The sequence below is a fragment of the Amblyomma americanum genome, chromosome 1 (genome assembly GCF_052857255.1).
Source record: "Amblyomma americanum isolate KBUSLIRL-KWMA chromosome 1, ASM5285725v1, whole genome shotgun sequence".
NCBI classification, from domain to species: domain Eukaryota; kingdom Metazoa; phylum Arthropoda; class Arachnida; order Ixodida; family Ixodidae; genus Amblyomma; species Amblyomma americanum.
The window spans coordinates 486,092,908-486,113,560 of record NC_135497.1 but is presented as its reverse complement, the minus strand read 5'-3'; the positions used below and the strand labels follow the sequence as shown (position 1 = coordinate 486,113,560).

Below are 20,653 nucleotides of genomic sequence, written 5' to 3'. Positions count from 1 at the left end.
TAACAGAAGCGCTTACTTCCACTGAATGGTCTTTATTTGGCGCTGACAGCCTTATAAAGGTCAGGTATTGCGCACGTACAAACAACTAACAATGATTTCTTGTCAAGGTCATGATGTGTCAAGGAAAGAAGAAAACCAAAACAATAAAAACATTAAAAAAATAAAAATAGAAAATACAAAATAATAAAAACCTACCAAACAGTGCACAAGTTTCACACTTTCGCCCTCTGCCTTGCACCTAAGAAAGCTAAGTCTTTCATTGATAAAAACACCAAAGGATCACTGATACAATTTCCCAGTCCCTCTTTTTCCATCTCTGCCGCATCTCTGCCGGCAGAGATGCGGCACTAACCAATGCGGCACTAACCAATGCGACGCACTAACCAATGCATATTCCTCTTTTTTGCACATACATTTCACTTTGAAAAGAAACGCTTGTCGAAGACAAATAAAACTCTAAGAGTGCTAAAAAGTTATCTTCAGATATTCCGGCAGTATTTTGGAAAGCAATCAGGCTGCTTGTTTCAATGCAGGCCAAGACAGATGCCATCAACTCTGCATGTGGTATAGAGTAAATTTCGCACGAAACGCGATTTTGGTCTGGAGTTTTTTTCGGCATTCTGTCCCCATGCATGGACCTCATTTTTTACACCCACAACACATAGATTACCTCTTCTCGCTGCTGAATTGGCTTTTTCCTACCTGTGGTCGTGTTTCGTGCGAAATAAGCAGCATTTTCTGCGGACTAGATTATCCATGTGTGAGTGACTTGGTTCATGTTCCACTTAACGCGTACAGTACACGTTGATAAACAGTAATAAACATGCTGTTCTTATTGACAGCTTCATGCACTAACACTGCGCCTTGGTTTATTCGGCACCTACATCGCCGAAACAATAACAAAAAACGCTTTTACAGACAGGCTGAGTGCTGGAAACGCTAAAAAGGCTGGAAATGCTACAAAGCATGCGATAAGAATTATCAGTTGATGTCTAAAAAAATGGTGTCATTGCATAGATAATCTAATCTGCAGAAAATGTTGCTTACTTCGCAGAAACGCGACCACAGATAGGAAAAAGCCAATTCAGCAGCGAGAACAGGTAATCGATGTGTTGTGGGTGTAAAAAATGAAATCCATGCATGGGGACAGAATGCCGAAAAAAACTCCAGACCATAATCAGCTCGGCATTCTTTCCGGCTTTCCTCAGCAGCGCCTCACGGAAAGTCAACTTCACGTGACCGCATGTTCCCTTTAACAGTGTACCATACTGTACAGAAAACTAACATCCACATCAGTGTGACGCTGCATGTGACCGAAGGTGTGGTTGGACTGCCAATTTATGAGGACTGGAAGGAATACATCACTCGTCTGACATCCACACTGTGCAGAAAGTTGTGTGGACTCTGTTGTGCAGGTCCTTAACTTATGTTTCGAACAGAAAACTCGCAGTGCCTTGGTGCGAAGTACATTGTAGGAAATAGCTTGTTTGATGAGAAGGGGCCTGGTCTTGCAGCGTCAGTAATCGTAATTTTTATTTTTGGTTAAGTACACAGACAATGAATACAGGGGAAAGGATGATGCACTGCTGCTGCTGCTTGCCATTTACTGTTTGCACTTTTGCACAGACTTATGCTGTAAAGAGTGCTAGCACTGTGATTGAATAAGAATCATCATCATGACGGCAGGTTTCTGCAGTAAAATGTCGGCCGGAGTAAATGTGCAGTTTTCTCTTTTCAGACTATGAATTATTTCTGTTCAGACAATTTCTCGGGTTATCAGATATGCTTCTTCCCATTACAATATGTCAAATATATGTTGGCATCTGCATACTCTGCAATGAAAGTTGAGGAAACCCTCATTCTCTGACTTTTACAATCATTTAAATGTACCCCAGTCTGCCGTTAAAGAAACCACACCTAAGACAGCGGGATCCAATGTAGAATGAATCCTGTGCACTGAAAAAATTTGATGTTATGTTTTTTTTTCGCATTCTATTCGTGCAAGAAATGGTTGGCCTAGGCATCTGGCACAACGATTGCAGCTCGTTTGGCACAGAAAACAACCACTTTGACATTGAATCGCTGTCCGATTTTCTCTTGGCTATATATATGGCAGTTTGGTTGCTCTGAACAGCAATGAGGAGACAGTGCCTTTGTTAAAGAACTGCTTCCATACAATTCATTCCACCGTAAACTTGTCAAGACAGCTATCGTGAAGACATCTCTTCAATGTCATGTTCACACGATGTTGGCATCAGGCCCTCAAAGAATGCACACTTAGCAGAAGCACAGTACCTTAACTACGTTTTGGCCAATGTTGCTGAAGGGTTATGGGGGCTTAACGTCCCAAAGCGACTCAGGCTATGAGGGACGCCGTAGTGAAGGGCTCCGGAAATTTCGACCACCTAGGGTTCTTTAACGTGCACTGACATCGCACAGTACACGGGCCTCTAGAATTTCGCTGCCACGGCCGGGATTGAACCCGCTACTTCCGGGTCAGCAGCCGAGCGCCATAACCACTGAGCCACCGCGGCGGGTGTTGCTGAAGACTTCATGGTATAGTCCCCAGGGCATTTCAGCTGTTGCATAGCTTGAAAATCTGGCAGCAAACTAATATCAGGGTTTTTTTTCTGCACAGCACTAGTTGCATTACTTTGTAGGATGAGGGCAACCATTTCTGTGAAAAAAGTGTAAAGAAATATAAAAGGAAAAAATTCCACTGCACAATATTCAGTGTATTAGACCCTGCTGTCATCGGGCAGGTGTTCAGAAGGGCACACTGGGGTACATATTGTTTCCGCTCCTCACGCCACAGTTTCACCTGAGGCTGCAGGATGTGAAAATAAATAAATTTTCAAATGACCACCTCCATAAGCATTTCAACATTGCAAAGAAAAGAATGGAAGCTTCGTCATCCATTGTTGCACCAACCTGCGCCTGCAAAGAGGACAAAGCCACTCAAAAAATAATGAAAACAAAGCTGTTCACTTGCAGTGTGATGATCACTCGGAAAAAAAAGCACACAAGAAAAACAGTTGCGGTGAAAATTGAGCGGTATTTGGTCTTGAGATATGACGGCGGTTAAGCGCAGAGAAACAGCTTAACGGCAGTTCAAAGCTCTAAATTTACAAGTATAAGCAGCAAGAACAATTTAATTTAGTCCGACCAGTGAGGAATGAAACCGAAATTAAACTTTGGGAGTTAGACAGGTCCAACACTTAACCTCAGCTTTGACGCCCAGACCCTAGCATCTATACTGCCAGATTCGGGAATGGCTTAACTCAGCAGTGCAGTGTCTGTCATTGTGCAGACATCCTGCACAAGAATTGGAATTTCGTTAGGGAACATGCAAATGGTGCTAACATGAACACAGAACCATATGCAAACAGATGGGTGAACCAGGGAACCTATAACTCCAGTACAAGCAAACGCACACAAACCTGGAAAGATTCTGCATAGCCAACAAAGCCCACATATACATTGGCTCACCATCGTTGTCACAGAGCAGCCAAGAAATCGCATTCCTCACAGGGAGGTCACAGGCAAATGAATGTGCGCATCAATGACATCCTCCTCGTGAGTCTTCACGAATGCCTGCAGCTGATGCAGTAGACCAGGAAGTGATGAACAACTGGTGAACAAGCAAGTAGTCTACAGGGCCACTGTGGATACAACAGCAAAAACAGAATCGGACAGAAAATCGGGCACCAAGTGCGAATAATGCCATCATGTCTCTCACGGCCTGTGAGGCACTTTGCACCGCAGTACAACTTTTGCGACCGAGAAAATGTTCAAGTTTCTAAGATTATAATTTGCAATTCACTGCTTGTTGTTATGCAGAAAAGCATACTGTAATCCCAGTGTATATATCTGAATAAATGCCTTCTTTTTATTTTTATTCCCAATTTGTTGTGGACAGTTTTGACGGGGGACAAAAGTACCATATTAACGAGGAATGCCTCTATAACCATGCAGTATTCGAAAAACACCACCTGATTTCGCATGATATGCATGGCCTTCCTAAGGAACGTCCCTCATCCCTGCTATGACAAAAAAAAATACAGAAATGGTAGGGCAGTAAGTTGAGCACACAGAAAAGGTATTATGCAAAACTTTCTGAAGTAAACAGCAGCCAGCCTAACAAGCTTCAGTGTTCATTTTGAGAGTCCTTTCAATGTTCCTGTTATGAGGAAGCCCACTAACTTTGCATGCATCTTCTAATGTGGCTGTATCAAAAGACGAACAGCATGATAAACACTGCCACTATAGTGGGAGCGATGCACAGGGAGACTCTTTGGATACAAATGATGGCAGGGGGTCACCTTTATCTCGGCTATGGAAGAACAGATGTGGTAACTTGCAGACAGTGGCTACATACAGAGTGCTACAAAGTGGCGTTTCTGGAGTGCACCCATGGCAATAAACAGTCTCACAGTAAAGTATTCCTGCATCATGGTCGGCTGCTGAAGTGTCAAGCAAGAGTGATTTCGGCATATTTCCAATGAGTCTGCTGGCACTTAGTGATTGCCAAATGGCCATTACTTCAAACAACATTTCTGGTCATGTATGCAGAACATTATTTTCCTAAATATATTTTTCTTAAAACCTGCAAAGCTAAGAAAATATATAGCAGAAGGCTAGTTCAACATTCATTGTTCTTGCAGGGTGAAGTCATTCTTGTAATTATTTTTGTTTTGCAAAGCTCAAATTTTTGTTTTGAATTTTTGAGATTCAGTGTTTGTTGACATATTAAGGTGAAAAGACAATTTCATACGAGAAGTTTAAAATTCGTAAATTTGAAAAAATGGTTGTCTAGACCTGCGCTGCGGTCCTAGGAGTGCAACGAAACAAGTGGCCCAGAAAACATAAAACTGTTGGGGACAAGTATGCTCCGTAAGGCATATATCTAGGCAGAAAACCTTAACAGAGAAAATTGCCCGTTTCTTGAATGTGTCGTCACTATTCACATCCGCCGAGGTTCATGAAACAATTTTTTTTACAGTACTTCCCAGTCGATTTCAAGAATTAAATTTGGGGACAGCAGAGTCATTCCATGCGAAAGGAGATGCACCAAATTCTTGGTATTTTAGATTCCGCTGAGAAAATTCATGGAAGACCAGTCCCAACAGAAGTGTAGAGACCTTCTTTCAAAGAAAAAAAAGTTTTCTCCATATATCATGCTCCAAAGTGTAAGACATCACCTTCATCTGGGCATTTTGCAAGAATTATTGTTCAGGAACCGGTCCTTGTCGGCAAAGTTTATCTCTGCACGTAGTCTGGTATTGAGATGCCCTGTCATGCCGCAAAAAATAAACTGTGGATGATGTCATTTTGATTTAAAATGGAAGTGCTTAACAGGAGAAAAATTTAAAGGTTTCCGCATTTTTTAAACTAAACTTCTAAATTTAAGCAAACTTTTTTGGAGTTTTGCCTGAAACCTTGATCTAGCACTGTTTGAATTAAACTTGAACCTTGCGTTGTTCTGTAATTTAATAAAAAGTACATAGATTTCTGCGGAAATGGCCACATTGAGGACCAGAAAATGCTATGTGGGTAACGGTGCTAGACAAAAAAATTAGCCAAATAGTCAACCCATTTAGTTTCACATATTAAAAAAAAAATTAGAAAAATATTTTTTGTTGGCGAGAAATAAATTTTTATAAAGGAGTTCCAGCGATGTGGTGCCAGCACCTGTTATGGTCCGTCAGGTAAAATGCTGCTTTGATTTCCGGCCTTGATAAACTCTAGCAATTGCCACTAGCATTGACATATTGTGAGAAGATGTAGCAATGGAGCCATTTCAGTGTTTTCATTTATTCTTAAATAATATGTTTGGGCGGAATACTCATGGTATACAGGGTGTACCATGTTATTCCCTATAGATATGACTTAAACGCAGGATTTAAAAAGCCAATCTGAAAGTGTTATATGAATAAGCATTTATTATTTACATTGCACTTGACTGAGGCATGAGCCTCACTGATTATTCAACTTCCAAAGCTGTGGTGTACAGCAAATGCAATGTTAATAAACCATTTGTATTGAATTAAATCGGACACCTTGTATATGCACAAAATATGAAGGGGAGACTGCATACTACAGCAAAAAAAAGGGTTATAACATCATGTGGCCTGAACTGGGAACAGCTGGGGATAACAGTTAATGGAAAATATCTAAATAATCTGTGATTTGCTGACGACATTGCCTTGCTGAGTCACTCACGAGATGGATTGCAAAGCATGTTCAATGATTTAGACAGGCAGAGCAAAACGGTGGGTCTAAAAATTAACATGCAGAAAAGCAAAGTAATGTTCAGTAGCCTAGCAAGGGAACAGCACTTCACAATTGGAAGCGAGATGCTGGAAGTGGTAAGGGAATATGTCTACTTAGGGCAGGCAGAGACTGTTGATCCGGATCATGAGAGGGATATAACTAGGATCAGAAGGGTGGAGCGTATATGGGAGGTTCTCTCGGATCATGAATAGCAGTTTACCAATATCCCTCAACAGAAACGTGTACAACAGCTGTATCTTGCTGGTACTCGCCTATGGGGCAGAAACGTAGAGGCTAACGAAAAGGGTTCAGCTTAAGTTAAAGACAATACAGCGAGCTATGGAAAGAAAAATGTTAGGCGTAACTTTATGAGGCCAGAAGCGGGCAGAGTGGGTGAGGGAACAAACACGGGTTAATGACATCCTAGTCAAAATTAAGAGGAAGAAATGGGCTTGGGCAGGGCGCGTAATGTGAAGGCAAGGCAACTGCTGGTCCTTAGGGGTAACGGAGTGGATTTCAAGAGAAGGCAAGCGTAGCAGGAGACGGCAGAAAGTTAAGTGGGCGGATGAGATTAGGAAGTTTACGGGGATACGGTGGCTGCAGCTGGGAAAGGACAGGGTTAATGGGAGAGACATGGGAGAGGTTTTTGCCCTGCAGTGGGCGCAGTCATGCTGATGATGATAATGATGAAGATAGATGGCGTGCTCATATATTTTTGTCGGCATTTTTGGCGATATGAAAGCTTCAGTTACCTTCCTTTCAGCTTTACCTCTTGCCTTTGTAAAGAACACTGTGTTTTCAAGGGCAGGGCAGCAGCCATGTTTCTTGCATATACTACAGTGCATTGCCAAATGGGCATACTCCCACATGGTAGGCGAATCTCGGCCTGTATTCCAATTTGTGTCCCTTCAAGCTGGCTATCCTACTTTGCTCAGTTGCCAAAGTGTTACTGAAAAAGGTTAACAAAAGAAAAGTGTAATAACAGTGCAAAAAACGATGTTGCCAAACAGAAAAATAAACCTGTGATAATTACTTATATTCATAAGATGGCACACAATCTGAAACATGTTGAGGCAAAGATTAAAGTTCGTGTAGTTTTTCCACCCCCAAGAAGCTGTTCTCCTTGTGTGGCAAAATGGATTCAAACAAGCCGAAAAAAGCAGAATGCCAGAAAAAGCATGTGACGCCATTTGTGAAATGTGTAGCGGGCGTAGTTTATCAGATCCCGCTGACATGTGGGAAATCTTACATTGACCAAACGGGCTGATGTATTAATGATAGCCTTGCTGACCATAATCACCCATTAAAGAATGGCACGGGTTCTTTCTTACCACATTACTGTAAAGCCTGCAGGGAAAAAGAAGAAAAAATGCCAGGCGAAGCTGAAGGAAACAAAAATCCTAAACAGGGGCAAAGATACTACAGCCTGTGAACTTATAGAGGCGTTCCACATCAACAAAGGCGGAAGAGATTATGTAAGCACACCCTCGCTTACAATTGAGAGAAAAGAAAGTGTCTTTTTAGATATGTGCGGAGACACATTTTTTTCTATAGCCATTTGTTACCTTTTTGTTTCTACTTGTGCGCATGTGTAGGTCCCTCTCTGCTCTTGCTTTTTGTCTATATATTCACTTGCTTCAATAGGTCAATAAACAGTTGCACTTGTTTCTTCTATCTTCCCCCAGCGTTGTCTGTTTTGCACGTCTGTTTTCAAAACCATGCACCAACTTAGCCCCACAGACAGTATTACCAAAGGGGATGTTTTTGAATGAGCCGCAAGTTGGAATAAAGGGTCTCGTTGATGGCCGTGAGGCGCATTGTGTTTCCTTACATATTTTTTTGTTAACTCTTTCAGCTCTTAATCTTTTGCTCAACCTTGGGTACACCTTGGCAAGCTTACGAGAGGAGGTATAAAATTTGTGGCCGTTAGTTGATGGAACGAAAGACAAAGGTTGTACCAAAAGAGTCTATTCATTCAAACATCTCTCAACATATTTGCCATTGATGTCAGTGTGTTTCTTGTTGTAACAGGTTTATTTTCCTAATATGTTTTGAAATTATTCCTTTGTAGCTTTTGCAATTCACTGTTCCGAGTGGCAGTGGTCTCATTTCTGGAAATAAACAGTGGTCCTAGATGAATCTTCATTCACAAAATGCTGTTGGAATTCAACAAACCAATAGGTAGGCCCGAACTCATAGTGAAAATGGTACAGTATCCTTGTTTATTTTTGTTCTTTCAAGAATGTCGCCATAGTCTTTGCACTATCTCCCCATTTTTCTCATATTTATAGTCAGTATGTGTATTTGGAAAAGCGCCATGAAGCAGTTATGCCTCTAAAACGACATAGGAATGCCACTATAAGCTTGACAAGACAGAACATTCATGCAGCAAAATGTATTGCCAAATTCCACAAAAATTTGGAGCTCCTCGCATAAATGGCACCAAAAACATAGGCTTACTCGTTACCTGCCTGCAGCTTTCTTGACGTGAGAAACATAATGCAGGTAAGGCATGGAACACACTAGCTTCCTCTATTCATTGCTCTTCAAATGCTGTGTGTGTGTGTGTGTGTGTGTGTGTGTGTGTGTGTGTGTGTGTGTGTGTGTGTGTGTGTGTGTGTGTGTGTGTGTGTGTGTGTGTGTGTGTGTGTGTGTGTGTGTGTGTGTGTGTGTGTGTGTGTGTGTGTGTGTGTGTGTGTGTGTGTGTGTGTGTGTGTGTGTGTGTGTGTGTGTGTGTGTGTGTGTGTGTGTGTGTGTAGTTCTCATTTCTCCTCCTTCCTTTCTTGCTTTTTCACTGTTTTTTTTACAGGACTATACCCACCAAATCTTTGCTTGCGTGTTTTCTTGTTTGAAACGATGCGTTAGAAATTAGTATATATGGATCACCCCACACACCAGAGTCGCTAAATAATTTACAATCGAATTTCCTCTTGATGCTGTTTTGATTCCAGCGGACAGGAGATGGTTGTGATATCAAAGGTCGGTGTACGCCACTTGCGGCATAAAATAAACTGCAATATAACTGCTCCTTCTTTGGTTTCATTAGCTGCAATGCTAAAACCAGACTGTCTCAAGAGCGAGAATGACTACAAGTGAAGAAGCAGTGAACTATACGACCTTTGATGTTATAGCCATTGTTCGGCTGCCTAAACCGAAACAGCATGAGAAAATAAATTGAATTTTAAATCACATAGCAGGGCTAGCTAAATACCATGTGGTGACCCGTGTATTCTAATATCTTATGCTTCACTACAGAGAAGACAAGATGTAACTAAAATTAGGTGTCATTTTCGAAAGTGAGTGACAGTATGACATTTACTGTGTCCTCTCTTTATTCTTGTTTAACCATGTTCACAATACATCAACCTTTTCATGCAGTTCAGAATATAGTAACTGCATGAAGCTTATCTATGTAATAAAGTACACTACTTGTACAATGTATGAAAGGACTCTGACTGGCACATACAAAATGTGCGAACTTTCTTCTTCTGTCATGAGCATGTTTTCAATTCGTAGCGGTTGGAGAAAGCTTAGCTAGCAGCACAAGCGGCCATCTCAGCAAGAATGAAACAATTAATGACCTCACTGACACCATGCCTGGCCTCATCTTTTTTTTAAATGCATATAATTTCATACATGTAGAATTGCAAGGGAAATTAGCACAGCTCAAAACGGGACTAAGCCTTTGCAAGTTTGTTCAGCGTTACACTATGTGTAGGACCCTTTCAAATGCTGAGAACTGGAAGTGATTTCCTCACTAAATTCCCTTCAGATATAGTTTCATGCACCTACATTTCGAGCAATCAATCTCGTGTCAACATACACTGAAGCTGGGTGCAACACTAATGAGGTGTATATTTCAGTGTTTGCCGTTCAGAAACTTTGTACGCCATAGCTCTCTGGAATATGAAATTGCGCATATGAAAGATCTGGTTTTTAGATGGACCAGCTTATTATTAGTCAATATACAACCTCACTTACACAGCTTTAGACTCAATATCTAAAAGCAATCTTTGTACAACGTACAAGTTTTATTGCTCTCTCAGTGCATAGCAATCGTGAACCTCATGTTAACTAAATAATTTAAGGAGAAAGAGCACTTTTGAGAGTAATTTTAAAGTGCTCTGAAAAATTTCAGCCCCCAAATGAATGCTGCATAACTACACACAATATAAGCTTCAGTTATGACTGGGCACAAATCAAACAAAACTTAAAAGAACATTGAGGATAAATTAAAGTTGACCTGCTACTCGGCAGACTATGATATTCTAATGTCAAAGGAACTGCTGTCACCGAAAACTAGCTTTAATAAGACGGAAAACACCAAAAGGTGAACTACAGGTGTTGTCATCACCAGCTGATTTTGCAAGTAAACTGCATGCGTGCGTAGGCACCAATTTTTGGGCATATCCAAAAAAAGCCAGAAAATACCAGGAGGTTTTAAAACATTTGCATGATTGAACAAGATGAAAATAGCCCAAGTTGTGGAAAATTTCTAATAAAAAAAAGCATTACCTAGAATATTTACCTGTACCATTCACGGTACCTTGTTCACAACTTCTTTCTGTTCCGCTCTAAGAAGGAAGTCCACAGGGGTAAACTGTTCTGTGGTCGTGGACCGCACTAAAGAAAAAAAAACGGACAGCCTAGTTGTCCCAGATAAATTGCCCAAACGGCACTCTTTTACGCCATGTATCCATGTAGTCTCTTACGCACTAAAAAAAAACGGACAGCACAGTTGTCCCAGATAAACTACTCACCTTCATTAAACTTATCCCATACCACCCTTTCGGCAGACATCGTTGCTTCACCGCCTCACCGGCGTCGAGGCAAAGAATGAAAGCGAAAAAAATACCCACCTTGAATTAAGCTTGAACAAACGGCACTCGCATAGTCTGATAGTCGCCGCAAGCGGCAGTCATCGTTGCTGTCATCGAAAACCACGAACACCCAGAGGCGGCTGGGCGCCGCCATTTGCAATTACCGGCGTCGCGTCTATTTTCCACACTTTGCCATGGGAACAGCTGCTCCGTGTGCGCGTTGGCGTAGGCAACCATGGCATGTACATAGTTGTCATGGCAACAGCTGCTCCGCGCGCGCGTTGGCGTGAGCAACATTGTGCTTGTCTGCAGCGGCTAGCAAACGGAAATACGCCTCCCGTCGCCGTTCCCTTTCCCCCATGAGGGAGACTTCCCTCCTCGCCCAGCCGGGGGCTGTCCGTCCCGACGGCCGACGATGAAGATGGGCACGGTTGAACCCGTCCGTGGATGCCATCGACGAAGGGGCCACGAGCGTTGCGCTGATGACTGCAAGACAGCTCGTACAGGCGGGGTGCCGGGGTCATCCGATGAGGAGCAAGGTCACTGGGCACCCGTCCTTGTCCCGCGGCAGGCATCCAAAATTAGCGTGTCGGGAGGGTGTTGTTCGCGCCGACGCGCCTTTGTTGGAAGGTAGAGGGGCCGGACCCCGCCTCTCGTAGCCGCTGCAAACTGCTCGCCGGAGACTCCGGAGCTCGATGACTCACGGCCGCAAGGCAGCAGGCAGGGACCCATACAATGGACAGCAGGTCGGGGCCGCTTCTGTTGAACTCTGCATATCGCTCCTAGGATCTCCAACAGTTTGAATCAAAAACAATGGAGACCGCGCAAACTCACCATTTGGTTAAATGCGGAGCAATGCAAGTGCCAAACAATCCTATCCGGCACCGCCCGAACGCTTGGTTCATTTGTACGTAGCTGGCTCTCTTCGGTCGAAAGACATTCGCGGTTCGCTTTCTGGCATGGTGATGTTAAGCTCACTTGAGCTGCGTTTGCGTCTCTGGTTCCGCGAAATTATAAATTCGCTTCGCGGCCCCAAAAAATAAGTTCGTTCGAACAAAGTCAGCTTTCAGTAGTTGAGCGAGACCTCTTGGCTCTAGCGAGGTTAAATATACAACAAGCAAGCCCGTTTGCGCGTGCTTGTGCCACGGTACGACTGTGTCCTCCCAAAAGCGACAGGCAGCTCCCGAAGAGCCTTGGGCCTACTCGCTCCTACACTTCCGGGTGCCAACAAAGGGCCAAGGACAATAGCTAGAACACAACGCCACGAGGAGATACGTTTCTGCCAAGGTGACCCTAACGCGAACGGCGCCTACCGCTTCTCGCGGTGTCGCAGGGCCCGGTGCTTTTCCTGTAATCAGGACTGAAATCCAAAACAGCTGAATACGGCACCCAGCTCCCAGAGGCAAAGAGACAGAACAGAGAATATTTACAACTATGTTCAAGAAAAATCGGGCCACCCTCCAGGCTTCCGCATTCACTCGCTTCTGGCTTGCTGTTCTCCGTGGACGTCTCGGTCTCGCTCTCCATGAGCGGACCTCGTAGGTTCACCTTCCACAGGTGTACCGATGAAGTGCTCTCAAAAGCGTAGCATGCACGGCAATTCTCCCATGCTGCTATTACGCTCATCTCGCTGTTAAGAAAGCATCTTAGCCTTGCTATCAACTCCGAATTCGGGTCAGGCATAACGCTGTTGCAAATCCGGGCGGGCATTCCACGAACCGAACTGACTGCCGTCCCTCGTCCCAAGAGCTTGCCACACGTTGGGACGCCATTGTGGAAATATGGGGGAACAAAGCCTTTCGCCCCGCCCGCACTCCCACTCCGCGGATGCAGCGTTCCCGCTCGCTAACCGTGGAGGGGTTCGTGCTCGAGGCACAAAGGGAAGGGACGACACATCGTTAACACTCATATGCTATTTATTACACTTGCAATTAATACATTGAGCGGGCCAGCTAGCTACAAAACATCAACGAGGCATTCCTCGGAAATAGAAGGCTACGTAAGGACTTCCGACTTACCAGCTGGGGCGGGGCCGCGACTTCGGAGGTATCGGCGGCGAACGTTTATATGCGCCGATAATGGCGGCCGGGTTCTCCCGTGCGCGCCGCATTCTTGAGGCAAAGCCATTCCCTAGCATTTGCTGGGGAAGGCGTCCAGAGCGCTTCACTCGCTTCGCTACCTGGAACCAGAAGTCCAGCGGCAAGGCACAACGGATCCTCGTGCGCCTGCCGCGGAAGGTGACGAGAGCGTGCGGCTCTAACCGCTCGTAACGCTGGCCGGATCCCGAAGAGCCTCTCTCCGGTTCCGCAGAATTCCGCGTAACCTACGAGGTGGCGCTCCCGTCGCCGTTCCCTTTCCCCCATGAGGGAGACTTCCCTCCTCGCCCAACCGGTGCTGTGCGTCCAGACAGCCGACGATGAAGATAAGCCGCATCGAAATGGAGGGGGGAAACAGGTTCTGCACACTTCATTCAGTTCATCTATGCTGAGATCATCTGAAAGCACTTTATCTAAGCTGGCCCTTTTTATAAAAAGCGCCCAGTCGGCAAAATTTCCACTGTCGGGGTATTGTTGGGGTGACTTGCGGTGGGGATGTTAGGCTTAGTATAACAGGGAGGTGATCGCTGCCGTACGGGTTATCGAAGACTCCCAATTTAAATTCACAAAAGAGAGAGGGTAAACTAAAGGATAAATCTATGGAACTGATTTTCCCGTGCTCGGAGAGCACTATGTATATTTGCCGGTGTTTAGGAGGCAAACATTATTACTTAGAATAAAATCTTCTAAAACATGGCCTCTTGGATCAGTGTGTGCACTTCCCCAAAAACCGGAGTGGGCATTAATATCACCAACTAGCAGATATGGCTGTGGTAGCTGTTCTAAAATGGATTCTAAATCATGAAGTGTTACTGTTAGGTGTGGCTCAAGATATATGATACATATTGTGAGTGTTTTGAAATGAAGAATGGTGATTGTGATGGCTTCGTATTTGGTTTTATGTTTGATCTCACGGGTTGCTACACTATTCTGGATGACAATAGCAACACATTCAGATAGTTTGCTTGCTTGCTCTCGGTCACACCGAAAGACATTGTAGTTGTTTAAAATAATTTTTTTCTGTTTTGGATCTAAGTTGGTCTCTTGTAAGCATAAAGCCACCGGGGACATTGTGTTTAAAAGCTCTTTTATGTCACCGTAGTTATCGATTAGTCCTCGGCAGTTCCACTGTATAAGGAACGCCATGTTTGCTGAGTGTAGTTAAAACTTAGGATACCGGTTTTTGGGAAGCCGATACTGGGGTCTTTTTTCTTTTTCGCTCCAGGGAGCTGTGCCTCTCCTGCCGCAAAGGCGAGTTCTGAGTTGTGTCCATCGCCTCACTAGAGGCTTTGGTTTTCCGCGGTGAACCCGCGGGTGTACGGTTTGTGGGCTTCTCCCGACTGGGGGAAGCCTTGCGGGTGGCCGACTGAGGGGCCAGCGGGCCCTTGTTCAGAGGTGGCAGGGCAGCCTTCGCTGCGTCTGCCGGGGGCGGGGGTGGGCCTGCCTCAGGCTTTGCCTGGGCAGTGGCCGAAGCCTGGTGTGGTGTTCCGCCCCTGCGCACCACATCGGCGAAATTTGTTTTTGCTGTGAACTGGAAAGCTGAGGAGAGTCTTTTTCGTGCTTATTGATAAGTTATGTTTTACTTTGTCTTTATGGTTATTATTTCCTTCTCTCTCTTCCAGGTCGGGCACGACCTCGAGTACGCGGGGTGATCCCCTTCGCAGTTCGCGCACAGTGGTGAAGCATTGCAGTCTACGGATTCATGATTGTTTGACGAACTTTTCGCACATGTTTGGCGGCCACGACAGCTATGTGAGCCATGGCCAAATCTTTGACATTTGAAGCAGCGTCTGGGGTTTGAGATGTATGGTCTTACATTTATTTTAATATATCCTACTTCTATGGTTTAGGGAAGTTGGCTGGAGGCAAAGGTCAGGACTATGTGTTTTGTTGGTATTTCCTTGTCGTCTTTTCGGATTTTGATACGATGTACTTCAGTGACGTTCTGGTCTTTCAGACCCTCCAACACCTCTTCTTCAGAAAGGTTCAGGAAATCATGCTCGGATATTACTCCTTTGGCTATGTTCAGTGATCGGTGGGTAGTTAAAATTACAATGATGGTCTCCGAAGGACACTAAAGTTGGGAGTTTTGAGTATTGTGCTTTGTCTCGGATTTGGAGGAGGACGTCGCCACTGGCTAACTTCGTCACCTTGTAGCCAAGACCCAGGGCGTCAGTAAGAGATTTGGAAACAATGAATGGAGAGATTTTTCTTGCTGGTTGCTCTGCATCTTCACTATGTACGACATGCTACCTAGGGAAATGTTCTTTTGTTTTTTGGAAACACTGGACACTTGTGTCTTCGGTCCTCACTCTTTTTAGAGCGCGATCATTTTGGGAGGCAGGGGGAGCCATAAAGTGTGTTTAATGTTCGGTCATAATGCCAGCCACCCTCCATGGAGCCCAACTTGGGGATGGGACAGAAAATTGCAAGCAAGTCTTGCCCACGCCAGCTGTACACCCCAACTAAAACCCAATGCGACACAACTCAGGGTAGTTGATCACACAACGCTAACTCTAGCCGCCAGGAAGAAGGAAAAAGTAATTAAGGGAGGAGAAGACAGTCGAGTTGTGAGAAAGAAGGTAGGAAATTGAAAGATAGAGGGGAGGACAGGAAAAGGCGACTGCCGATTTCCCCCGGTCGGGTCAGGCAGGAGGTGCCGTCTAATGGAAGCTGGGGCCAAAGTGGTCTGTTGCCTCCGCCGAGGGACCTTAAAGGTCCGAACGCTCGGCATCGGCTCAACCACCAGGTTCCCCTTTTCCCCGGACACGGCGATGCCACGCACGACTAAGCGTGGGTGCTCGAGTTCGTGGTCATGCAGTGTTCACCATCATCCCCCTGCGGGGATGTCCCTGCGAATGCTAGGGAACCCGTGGTGTCGCCACTCACCAACGCCGGCAAGCTGCAGACGCTCCCCTGCGGGGAAGTTGAGGATTGTGAAAGTGAAGTTTCAACAGAGTATTTTTTCGCGAAAACAAAACGCATATTTTCTCACGTAAGCGCTTTTTGAAAGTTCAAGAATGAAGCAAAAGTTTGTTAGAGTTAAAGATTATTAAATCAAATGTGAAACAGAGTACAATTACAAATCTTATTTTAGATTATTTCTCTTGCGCCATTGTTTCATCTGACTGCAAGAATGAAGCCACGCAAAAAATTTGGCGCGTTTTCTTCGTTGAGAAAGAAATGTAAAAAATATGGCGCTTTAACAGTGTTTTACGCAAACGTCGTTAGCCTTTTCGCGCCAATAATTTTTCTTGGCTTTCACCTTTGTTTAGATTATGCAAAAATAATTTAAAATTGTTAAACAGTGTACTGTTTAAGAGCATTTCTTAGAAAGTTCACAAAGAGTGATTTTTTACTCATTTAGACCTAAATCAAGGGCCAAGGCCTTCCAGATAAAAATGCGTGAGATGGCCTGCAATACACACCGACTGTTTTGCTTGTAATCTTGATTTTAATTCCATAAATTTTTCTTTGGGGGAGAAAAAAATTGCTGCTCAACAGCCTCCTCGGTATCTACAGCCAAAGTGTGCCTTCACTCAGAGTACGTGCGTGCGGCCGACAATTTTTCTTGAATGCATATGCATTCTGGACACATGACATGTGGGCGGTTGTTGTTTTCTGTACTGTAAACCGCATTAAATTATTCGTTTTCGTGGTTTTTTGTCACGTCCCCGCAACCACATTTGACGATAATGCATATGTGTGATTAGAGTAAACAATGATCGCTTCAAGCCTGCCGTCTGAACCAGAGAGGTGTCAGAGACGAGACATTGTGCATCGCGCTGATTCGTTGCTTTTTATGTACTACAAGTTAAGAAATTTTAAGGGATGCGAGAACGCAATTCGTCGGTACTCGGTACCAACCATCGCGTATCTCTTTAAAAGCGACCTGTGCTCACCTAGTGCTGCATCAACGGTCAGCGTCGGCATTGCATTATCACGCACATCCGAAGTCTTTTTTGTGCTTGTCAGTGATGCTCTGGGGCTCCTTTAAACAATTTGATACGGTAATTACACACTGCAGAGAGCAGTGCGAGAGTTAGTCAGGCGAGATTTACCCAAAGTAAACAAAACTGATTATTTCTCTGACGGAGCTTCACACAAAATAAGAAGGAAAATAAGTTTTTGAAAATATACTACCACACTATGGAGAACAATGTATTGGCAGAATTAAATTTAGTCCGCACTACAAACCGTGAAATTGCATGGGACAGTGTTAGTGGCGCTCCTAAACATGTCGCAGTAAGAGCAAGCCTGCTGATACCATATCATGACCAAATTAAATCCCCGGAGAAATAATGTATTCCTTGAGGCAGTTTCCTAGTTGGGAGAAAAAAAAACAGAAATGGGTTGGAGATTCACCATGGCGCTCGCAGTCAAAGGGGCACATTGTTGATCCACTTTATCCCAGCTATGCTTTCAACATCTTGTGTTGTTATAACATCATGCGCGAAACTCAAATTCATGTAAAGAACTGGCATGAATACTTACAGGTGGCCTTACTATGACACTAAGTATTCGAGCGTTTAAAACCCGACCATGAATAGATGAGACAGCGGAAGGCAAAGGAAACTAATGACAAAAAATTTCCAGTTTGCAGGGTACATAGCCTCCTGCTGCGAGTGTCCGTGGGCACGTTCAGGCGCGCCTTTCGTTCTTGTGTTAAACTGGAGAGAAATGCCCGTGCAATTCTCTTTCCTCCGCGTCGGAGAGAATAAGTCAAAGTTGGCCACTCAGTGTCACTGCAGAACGCTCACATCGAAGCTGCCTTGGCCTGCCTGAGCACCCCGAGCCCGGAATGTGGCGAACTGACGGAAACATTTCGCTTACGGTGCATTTATCCTCACGTCAAGCGGCATATCACATATTCGCTTGCTGAAGAGCCACGGTGAATATTAGACGTCTTTATTTATTTATTTAATTATTTATAAATACTGCGGTCTCAACGAGACCAAGCAGGTGGGCATGTCGTACAACATTGTCTCTCGATTAACATCAATTATAAATAAGCCCTTGCGTTTAACATGTGAAAGAGAACAAAAACATGGGAAGAGAACAAAAGTGAACAAGCACGCATTTCAGTTATGTTGAATGATTTTTACGTAATCTCACAGAAATAAACTTCTATACGCTACCCCTCAGAATAATGATAACCTGATAAAATTACAGAAAAACGCCACCGAATGTTACGACGCAAAATAAAGCAGCAGCGCCTGGTCAAAATTATCAGTGGAAAAAATTTCAGAGGGGAGACCATTCCACTGACAAACTGTACGAGGAAAAAAAGAATATTTATACAAGTTAGTACGGGCATGAAAAGGCAGCAAATTGTGAGTGTGGGGGTGCCTTGACACGCGGGGCAGGTAACGTTGAATGTGTGGCCGTCCATTAAATTCTAGTGACTTGTCATACATGGGAGAAGAAATTTAAGTTGTGTTGTAGTTCTTCGCAATTATAAGGTAGGGATATGTTTCTCAGCCATGAGTTGTGAGATCTAGAAAAATGGGCGGCGGCACGTACCACTAAGCTCATAATAGTTCGCAACGCGTCCTATAGGAAACTACTCAGGCTTCTGCTTTGTGGTAAATCAATGCTGCACTACAACGAACGCCCTACACGCTTGAAGATTCACTGTAGGTGCTTTGTTGTTTGCAACAACAGCTAAATCCGACAATTTCTCGAAATATTGGGCTGGCACTGCTTCGAAAACTGAGCTACTATTAGACCTTGCGCGTTTCAGTTGATATTGAGCACCATAGAACGTGTTCTGCAGTGAAGACGCAGTTCGGCAGAGCTACCGATGAGGTTGGTTGCGGACTTCAAAATTTTTTTTCACGGTTCATCCAAAACTTATACCAGTTAAAATTTCTAGATTAGATGCAATGAAGCTTTTGTGTATAATGAGCCATGTCACGGGTATTTATCTGGAGGGATGTGATCCTTAATTTAGGTTTTAATGTCAGGAAAAATAAATTTTCACACACTTCGGAAGTGGTTTACTTTAAAGTAACTGTGTTTAATTTTTCTTTATTTTTTGGCATAATCTGGAGCAACAGCTAAAAGAACGGAAGCGCTTACTATGGCTGGAATCTCAACAATGTTTATGCAAAAAATTTTTAAAATGCCAATACTTTTGTTTTTCTACTGAACCGAGAAAGCGCGGAAAATTCTCCCATAGCTTCACCAATGACGTCAGATGAAAGAGAAACAAAAGAGAAATATTCTAAAATAGGATTTGTTATTCTATCCTACTTTTCTTATGATTTAAAAAGGTTTAACTCCTTTTTCTGCTTCGTGGAAACTTCGAAAAACGCTGACGTGAGGAAAAAAAACTTTTTTTTCATGAAAAATACGTGTTTAAAATTCCAATTATATAACGACCAAAAGAATCAGCTGTGATCTCCCTTACGGTATGGGAAGTTTCGTTTGCAATGATCCTGCAGAAACTGAAGGGAAGCCCTTGGGCCGGTAAGTGTGGACTCACCTGCATGAAATTGCTTGGTACCTAATTTGCTCCCAACGCACATGTGCTCTGCTTGTTAGTTGAGTGACATAGACACAAGTGGCCCCATAGCGCTGATGGCGATTGCCGCACATGAAAGCTAGTTTAAAAAACGCATTGACAAAGGGTGCTCTGGAATGTTGCTGCAGCAGTCATACAAAGCTACGCCCCCCCCCCCCCCTCCCCCCCCCCCTTCTCCTGGAACCTTGGTTGTTTTTTCTGCCAGTCTCCGGTGACCAGCGTGCGAAGGAAGAGTCCGCCTGGTCCTGATCACATTCTGCCCGTGTAGCTGACGTCGCGTTTACTCCGAGCTGTGAATGGGTCTAGTGAGCACGCTATTTTATGCTAAAGGGTAAGATGGTTCGCATTGCATTCACCATTCTGCCTGTTCCATAACAAAGATTACAAGCATACCTTTGGAAGAAACGGTGGAGGAGAAACAGCAGATAGGCGGCATAGGAGTTCACCCTGAAAAATATTTTCTCATTGCGCCGAAATTTCGCGGTCTCACGCGCAGCATAGAAAACATCAGGCACGTTGATTTCGGAATACGCGCACACGTCCGCCGTTCGAGAGTGCTGGAATTCCACTTTGCCTCCAATGGTTTAAGAAGAATCGCGTTATGGTTTTTGAAAAACAATTAGAAACACTCAGTGCCCTGATGCGCTTGCGAAAAGAAAATAATGCGCGATGCACGTCTTTCGAGTTAACGCACATTGTAAAATAGAATTAAGCTGATTTTTACTTTGTCATGAGAACTAAATATCCCCACCCCGTGCCAGCTGCACGATTAATTATTTTGCCTCATCAGAAATATTAGCACAATCCGCCACCAGTTCATACACAACTTCGGAATGGTGTGTGGTTTCATAGGGCTTAACATCAGAAAAAGGCTGCAGCTATGATGGACGCCGTAGTAAAGGGCTCGGAATAATTTCTACCACCTGAGGATGTTTAAC

At 44.1% G+C, this 20,653-nt stretch overlaps 1 pseudogene; it reads right to left on the bottom strand.

The window, feature by feature from the left end:
• Positions 1-14,220: 14,220 nt before the first annotated feature.
• Positions 14,221-15,543, bottom strand: LOC144127403 (uncharacterized; annotated as a pseudogene).
• Between the last annotated feature and the right edge of the window lie 5,110 nt (positions 15,544-20,653).